This window comes from Sus scrofa, chromosome 7, assembly GCF_054392235.1.
Source record: "Sus scrofa isolate SSC_HxYL_T2T_F1_AM1 chromosome 7, Sscrofa_HxYL_maternal_Yorkshire_Landrace_v2.0, whole genome shotgun sequence".
Taxonomy (NCBI): domain Eukaryota; kingdom Metazoa; phylum Chordata; class Mammalia; order Artiodactyla; family Suidae; genus Sus; species Sus scrofa.
The window spans coordinates 95,011,175-95,020,164 of record NC_139389.1 but is presented as its reverse complement, the minus strand read 5'-3'; positions in this window follow the sequence as shown (position 1 = coordinate 95,020,164).

Genomic DNA, 8,990 nt, shown 5'->3' with positions numbered 1-8,990 from the left:
AAATGTTCATGTTGAGAAAACCTCATTCTGGAGTGATATACTTCACATACACAATTCAGTGAAAAGTTTTCTTTAAATTGCTCTTCTTCCTCCTAATCTCTTCCTAGTTAGCCAGTAATAGCTGAACTTTTCCCTTTTCTTTTCTCCATTTCCTTTATCCTCCCCTACCAGTAATTTGTAGGGAGAGATAAAATCGTTAATTTCTAAACAGCCCTGTTCTTTCTTCTTGTGTATGCACGTGTTCATAGGAACGTAGACATTAGAGAGATAGGTTCAGCCACATAATGAGTATTACAATTGGGATAAGTACTTAACTTTTATGATTTCTAGTTTCTCTTCAAATTAAAGAGTAAAAATAATACTCTTTCCAGAGCTTTGGGGAGTAAAGAAATTATCTATTTAAAGTAACATGGACCAAAACTCAACAACAGGGTAAGACATTCCAAGGCTTTGGCTATATTGTTTAATTCGACAATTAAAGGAGATGTCTCATCTAAAATTTCACATAAATGTGGGGTCATATCCTCCTTTTTTATCATTTTCCTTGATATCTAACATCCACATAACTGTTGAGACATCGAAGCCTCCCAGGGCCATAAAACTGGAAAGTTATACTCCTTAGGTTATATTCCTATGATAAAATTAAACCTGGGATTCCAGGAATATACAAAGATAGGACATTCTAATGCTCTATGTCATGCAAAAATTTTCCAACTTAGTTGTACAGGTGTCACACCCAGTTGCAATTGTTCTGGATTTAGAGAGTGCAATCATGACAGAGATGGATCCCAAAGCTGATCTTTGGGGGGCCCAGCATAAACATTCTTTGCCAGGCAGAAAGAGATTAACATTCATGTTCAGGCAAAGATATCTGCCTCAAATGATCCAATCTATTTTTAGAACCTTATTGACCCTGTATGAGAAGTTTGTGATACAGGGATTCAGAAAGGGATTTTAAGAACAAACGGGTTTCTCTTACTTTAAACCAGTCATTTCTCTTCTTGTTCACATCAGCTTCCTATCATTTTGCACACAAATTAGATAGCCATCTATCTATCTTTACCTATTTCTATACATCAATACCCAAAAATCTTTCCTTTCAGATATTCATCTGCCACAGGCAAAACTACATAAATCCAGGTCAGCTTAGGGTAGTAATATGGCTCTAATAAGAAGGGTGAAAAAGTTTCACTTTAATTCTGCTTACATGGAATGAGTATACCCTGCTCCTTGTAAGGACTAAGGTAGGCAGAACATGAATTGGAGGAAATAAATCCCAACTTTGGGGACACAGTGCAGTGAAAACTGGGGTATGGAGTTTTAGTCTTGCATTTAAATCCTGATGGGCTGCTCTGTCATTTGAAAGCTGACTAAGTTTCTACATCTCTCTGTGCCTCAGTTTCTTTACCTTCAAAGGGGGAAGATGAAAAATCCAATACTATTGAAGTGAAAGTCATGAGGAGTGGCAGTAGGTCTCTATCTCGCGATATGGGCAGGCCTAGTCCGATAGAGATTATCAGGGCAAGATGCAGCTGAGTGAAGCATTCATAACTCATAAGAAGAGCTGGTGGATTCTGTTCAAGATGGCACTGACAATGGTTTTCTCAGAGAACCCTCCCATGGCAATAACTTGACTATGCCTCAGCTCCTTTTATGCCTTCCTGAACTCTAGTTCACCAGACTTCCTCTCAAATTTTTGAAAGAATAATACCTCTTCTGTAAATTTCATTCTGCTCGAGTTAACTCAGATAAGTTTCTATTATTTGAAATCAAGAACCCCGACTAGTAGTCACATAACTACCTAAATATTGGATGCTTAACATTTTTCAGGCTCTGTTCCAAGTAGTTTACAAATATCATCTCAGGTAACCTTCATGACAACCTTATGAGAAGGCATCATCACTTCCTTGGCAGATGAGGAAGTAAGGCTTCAGTAAGGCTAACATGAATGGTCACTGAGAAAATAGATTGTAGAGAAAGGCTTGGAACCCAGGTATTTGACTCCAAAACCTGTGTGCTTAACCAATACTGTGCCCTTCCCTCAATGGTGTCATATGTGATTATCTGTGAGTCACATAATACAGCAGTAACATCTAGATTTGATGCCAGAATTATCCAGCATCAAATCTCATGGTTTCTTTCTTCTGTAACAAAAGTCAACCAAGGAGATCTTGGACTTATGGAGTCATATAATAACAGTCACAAGTTAGATCATAAATCCTTTTGATTAGAATGTATAAAAGTCACTTGTGGGAGTCATTCTTTAGATAACAATATACATTACAAATCTACTTAACTCTGAGAGATCATAATCACAATAATTTGACTTGGTGGGAAAAAAATAAAATCATAACGTTATATTCTCCAAGACAGTTTAAGAAATGCCAAGATGCTAATTAGTAGTCACCATCAATAAACAGAAACTCCCTAACACTTCATATGGAAACATTAGGGAGCAAGGGCATCAATTCTATGATGAAGAGTTGGCATAAAATGACCTCTGTGTTCCCTTTCATCGCTAATATTTCATTAATATACATGCACATTATTGTCTAAGTTTCAGACTGTCCTGGCCAATAGCAGCAATTTTCTCAAATTTAAGGGATGCCTCTTCAACCTAAAAATGTGATTGTGTGAACCAGAAGAAAAGCAAGGGTCCAGAGAAAACAAATTAATTCAGAATTTGCATTCTGCAGCATCCACTAATAACCTCCAGCAGTAGATTCCATTTTGTTCTCTTTGGTATCCTCAGTATCTATAAAAATCTCCTGTGCAAAATAGGTGATCAACGAGCATCTGATGAATGAATTAATAAAGCATTATTTCCACCCTCTCCTTTCCAATTTAATCCATGTGCTGAATCTCTCTCATTTAGTTCTTTCTTTCCTTGACCCCCTAGGGATTATTGAAACAATCTATTGAAAGTATCCTCATGGATGAGAGAGAAACAGAAAGGATTAAAGTAATGGAGAAACCAAACTCCCAGTTTTAGGTGAGCGATACAACAACCAAAAATCACTAACGGCTATTAATTGTATCAGAACCTTATATTGATATAGTACTTTGTTAACTGAATCATATTGCTGTACACCTGAAGTGAACACAATATGGTACATCAACTGTACTTCAATTTAAAGAAGGAGAAGGAGAAAACAAGGTGGTGTTCCAGTTTGAGGGTTTGTGCTGAAATGAACAGTTTGTATTACAAAAGTGAAGAAAATCTGCTTTCGTTTTGCAAAGCCTAGGCATGGCCCAGGCCCCCATCTGCGGGAAGTGAAACTACTAAACTTTCATCCTGGTAGTCTGCACCTTCTGCAGAGCGGCTGAGCTCCAAATGCGGAAGGAGAAAAATGCTTCCCCTTTCTGTGGTGACTAAATTCTCCACGTATCTCTGTCTGGCTTATAAATATCACAGGCAGCCAGCGAGTTACTGCCTGGTTGAATGATCCCCTTTACAAGCCTCTTTCTAGGTTTTTGAGTAAAGGTTTCCCTTATTAATTTTACCAGCCAGCATTCACTTAGCATTTGCTTTGAGGCATAATTGACAGGCAGGGTGACACCCGCCTGAGAGAGAGCCATAAATCAGAAATAATTTCCAAAATTGGCTGAGGGGCTGAAGTGTTGAATAGGCAAATACAGGTAAAAATCTCTTTATTAGGGCTGACAGGGACAGCAAATGTCAGCGAAGTGTTTCCTAATGTACCGGGCGAGATTAATTTGGGGGCCCTTCTGGAGCTGATGGTGTGTTGTGTGCTCTCTAACAAGTGTACCTCTCCGGGGCTCCCAGGGAGGGGAGTGGCGGGGTCGTAATTGAAGAAGGAGCCAGCCAGGTCCAGGAAGGCAGGGAGCTCCTCTCCTTGCAACATCGCCCTGCTTCTGTCTTACATTCTATTTGCATTTTGCATCTTTAGTGAAAACAAGCTATAAGTCATGATCCAAAGAACTTGGCAGGATAATGAAGCCAAACAACGTCTTCCCCAAAAGGGAAAAAATAATCCACTGCGTGGTAACTGAAGAAAACGTTTGTGAAAAATGGAGATTTGAGAAGGTTGGACGGAACATGTATATAATTTCCTCCATTCAAAAATGATAATAATATGAATTAGATTCACATCTTGGGAAAAAAGAAGAATGCCGTTCCCCCTCTTTCTATTCCAGTTTCATGGGATTCAGGCGTAGGCCTCTGCAATCCAATTCCATGGACCTTTGTTAAAAGCATAAAATTTGGTCATTTTGTGAACTGTGTAAAGAGATGCTTGTGCTGTAAATTTAAAAAAAGAACACACTGCTGTTTTTTATTCCTGATAGCTATTTAAAGATGTTTTCTAAGTTATAGCTGACAACAGCGAGATGAAAAAATAGAAAATAAGATGAAAATTATACCCTGGGAAAAATTACATAGCAGTTCATTCTGGGAAGTCTACACAGTAGCAAAATGTTAATCCCATCCTGGAAGGTTCCCCTCCTAACAGTTCATAAAAGAGATCAGGCTGGTGAATTTAATCCGTAGATGTAATTAAGAAGAGTTATTTTTAGAAAATTTGGGAATGAAGATATTTACTAGCCAACATCAGGAACATAATACTTTTGAGAGCCATCTTATTGGACAAGCCAAAATTATCCAGGAGTTCCCTGGTGGGTCCGTGGGCTAAGGATCTAGGTTGTGTGCTATGGCTCAGGTCACTGCTGTGGGGCAGGGTGAATTCCTGTCCCTGGGAATCCTGCTCCCAGGAACTTTGGCATGCTGGGGGAGAGGCCAAAAATAATTAATCTAGATAAGAAAATACTGAGCATCTGCTAACATTAGACACCAACTCTATGTCAGACACTGTATAAGGCACATTTCCTACTTAGTCTTCAAAAACCCTGCAAGGCAACAGAAGCTCAAATTTTAACAGTAATTTAAGTAAGACAAGATGGTATTTCTTTGAAACAAAGATATGTAAAGGTGAGCAGTTCAGGATTGCCACTGTGACCCTAATCCTCAAAGCCCACCAGATGAGCAGCCTTTCCAGTCATTTTTCTACTCCCCTGAGGGTATAGTCCTCTATTCAGGGTCCAAGATGGCAGGTCTAGCATCTCATGTGCATTCTGGCTACCAAGATGATGATAAGATGAAGGAAGGCAAGGATGTGCATTAACTCTCTTTTCAGAAAGTTTCTGGCGAGTATTGTCATGACATTTACATCTAATTCATCCAAAGTCAACTTCAGGAGAGTCTGGGAATTGTAGCTTTTATTCTGGACAGGCATGCACCTAGCTAAAATCAGGGCTCCTTTTATTATTTCAGAGGACATGAATGAATATAAGGAGACATTTAACAATCTCTGGCATAATAATATGCTCCCTGTTTTACAGATTAGAAAACAGAATCGAGGGAAGTAAAATAACTTTCCCTAAATTACAAGAAAAAAGCTCATGAGCAATTCCAAAGCCTGAATTCTTCTCATTTTGCCATAAGGCATAAAAAGGATAAAAACCAACCCAATTAAATTTTTTACGCTGTCAATTAAATTTGGTCCCATCCAAAAATTCTAAAAGCTCATGTCTTGTTCTTACCATAAGTAAGAAACTATTTTAGCACAGAGCACTGTGCTGGCAATGGGAGGTTATATGGAATAGAAATATGAATGAAAATATGGATATGACATTCTTGTTTAGTATGTCTGTGGATGGCAATGAAGGCAAAAACATAGATACAGTCAAAACCAGAGGCTGATTTCTTGGGGAAGCTGAGGAAGCTTACACCTCAGGATTTTTTCACTTACTTAAAATTAGTTTTCTTTTTAATAAAAAGCAAAACTATTTTTCAAATTTCTCTATAGAATGAGATACTGTGAAAATACTGCTACATAAAGAATCACTCAAAAGCATACATAGACAAGAATGTCAGGGAAAGATATTATAGACACGCCAGACTCTCAAATTTTTTTATGGTAATATTCTGGATTTTGTGATATTTGGGGCATTTGTTCAGCTTTTTACATTTTCAATTTGCTATACCTAATTTTTCATTTGAAATAAATGTTGCGCTTCATACCTGATGCTGCATTTTTTTTCTTTTTTTTCTTAAAGAGGACCCTCAAAATTGTGTACACTTCAAGGTCAATAATATCGGGCTACTTATGGGTATAATTACAAGTAAGAATGTGACCCCCAGGGCCTTCAATGGCTACCTAGTAGAATGAGGATTTGCAATTTTGCAGGAGTTGGGACAGTAATAATTTTTTCCCCCATGGGGATAATATAATATTGAAGAGAATGTTTGGAGAACACTGAAACTTGCAGACTGAGCTAAAGTAAGATGGGGAAGACCTGGGTTCTGCAAAGCTGAGAGAAAAAAAATCAGGAAAAGATATTGTGAAGGAATCTAAGGACAATAATTTCTTGCTTAATATAAAGCTCTTCTCCATCTTTCTTGCAGTTCTTCATTAAAAGAAGAAAAAATGTGGCCAAAGCTGTAATGCAAGTGGATGCTTTGGTGAATACAAGAAGAAGAAGGGGGAAAAAAAAAGCAGAGTCTTCAATTTAGCCCCTTGATAAAAGGATAGGGAGCCTTAGGGAATGCAGAATCAAAATTCATGTTATAAAAACAGAAATGAGGGAAATTTGAGAGACATGGAATAAGCTATACAGAGGAGATGGTATTTCTCTCCTCTAAAACTATCTTTTAGAAATAAAGACTCAAACAAACCAAGGGAGATTATATGAGGATGCAAGAAATGTTTATTTCTATAGGCTGTTTCCATTTTTAGTAAGACATAAATTTTAGTATTTAAATCTGTCAATATGACCTCTCTACTTAGGTTTCAATCAGTATTATAGTTTACTTTGACATTTTTGTATGTAGCTACATCTTTAAATTTTATTTTCCTATTACTTGGAAAATCTTGCTGTTATATAAAAATGTCATTAGTGTTTCTATATTAACTGGGGATCCTGTAATATTAATTAATTAATTCTAGATTTGGGGTTTTATTTTTTGTAGTTTACTTAGGATTTTCTATGTAGTAATTTTGTTTCCTATGAATAATGACAGCTTTTAAATATTTATGCCATTTATTCTTTTTAATTGCACTGGCTCAAGCTCTAGTAAAAATGAAATTAAGTGAGACTCCATTATTGATGTCTCATCTTAGATGAAAACATGAAATGGGAGTTCCCATCATGGAGCAGAGGAAACAAATCCAACTGGGAACAATGAAGTTGTGGGTTTGATCCCTGGCCTCGCTCAGTGGGTTAAGGATCTGGCATTGTGGTGAGCTGTGGTGTAGGTCGCAGACATGGCTCAGATCTGGCATTGCTGTGGCTCTAGAGTAGGCTGGCAGCTGTAGCTCCTATTAGACCCCTAGTCTGGGAACCTGCACATGCCACAGGTGTGGCCCTAAAAAGACAAGAAGACAAAAGAAAAAAAAATCATGAAATGTATTACAATTAAATAAAAACTTTTTATATCCCTTTATTAGATTGAGAGTATTCCTAATTTCCTGAGTTTTTATCATGAATAACTGTTGAATTTTGACAAATGATTTTCATTGCATCTGTTGAGATAGGCATGTGATTTTTCTCCTTTATGCTATTAATATTGTGAATTTAATTTTGAATGTTGAACCAACCTTGCCTTCCTGGGAAAAATCATTTTTAGACAGAAAATATTTTTATGTACTGTTGTATTCTATTTCTTAATATTTTGGAGTCAAGTTTATGCAGAATTCACCAAATTAGCATGTCTTCCCTCCTTCCTATTTTATGAAAGATATTTTGTGACAGTGGTATTGATTTTTCCTTAAATGTTTGAAAGCAATTTCCCTTGAAGGCATCTGACTCTGGAGAGCTTTTTTTGTTTATCTCTTTGTTCTCTTTGGGGGTAGAATTGGATGAGAAACTTTTCAATTTTTTATTTAACATTTTAATAAATATAAAGTTTTATGGGCTGAATGCTTGTGTTCTTTAAATTACATGTTGAAGTCTTAGCTTTCATTGTGACTGTATTTAAAGATGATCCTCTAGAAAGTAATTAAGATTAAATGAGGTCTTATAAATGGGATCTTGACCTGATAGCATTAGTGCCCTATGAAGGATACCAGAGAGCCTAGGAAGGCCATGTGATGCCACCACAGGGAGACAGTCAGCTGCAAGGAAGGAAGATAACTCTCATCAGAAACTAAATTAGCTGGCATTTTGATCATGGACTTTTAGCCTCCAGGACTATAAGGAAATACATATCTATTGTTTAAGCCAAAAAGTCAGTGGGATTTTGATATGGACACTTGAGGTGTCTAATACATAGGACAATGCAAATGTACAGTTTCTTCCTATTAGCCGTTTGGAAGGTTGTATATTTTCAAATAAATTGCCTATTTGGTTTATGCTGTTGAAATTATTAGCAAAAGATTCCAGAATACCCTATTATTATCTTTAAATTTCTGTAGGATCTGTACTGATTCCTCTCTCTCTTTTCTTGATAATTTGTATTGCTTCTCTTTTTCTTGATCAATATAGTAAGAAGTTATCAATTTTATTCTTTTTGAAGAGCTATTTTTCATTTTGATGATTTTCTTTATTGCTCCTCTGTTTTCTATTTCATTGATTTCTGCTTTGATCTTTTATGGCTTTACTTCTTCTGTCTTGAGATTTACTTTTTTTTTTTTCTAGTTTCTTAAAATGGAAGTTTATTTTTTAATTTCTTTTTTTAATTATAATATAGTTGATTTACAATGTTGTGCCAATTTCTGCTGTATAGCAAAATTACTCAGTCGTGAAGAAATATACATTCTTTTTTTTAATACTCTTTTCCATCATGGTCTATCCCAGGAGATTAGACATAGTTTCCTGTGCTATACAGCAGGACATTGTTGTTGATCCATTCTAAATGTAATAATTTGCACCTACTACTCCAAACTCCCAGTCCATTCTACTTCCCCCCATCTCCCCTTAAGCTGGAAATTTATATTATACACTTTTTTAATTTATTCTTTTCACTTTAAAGC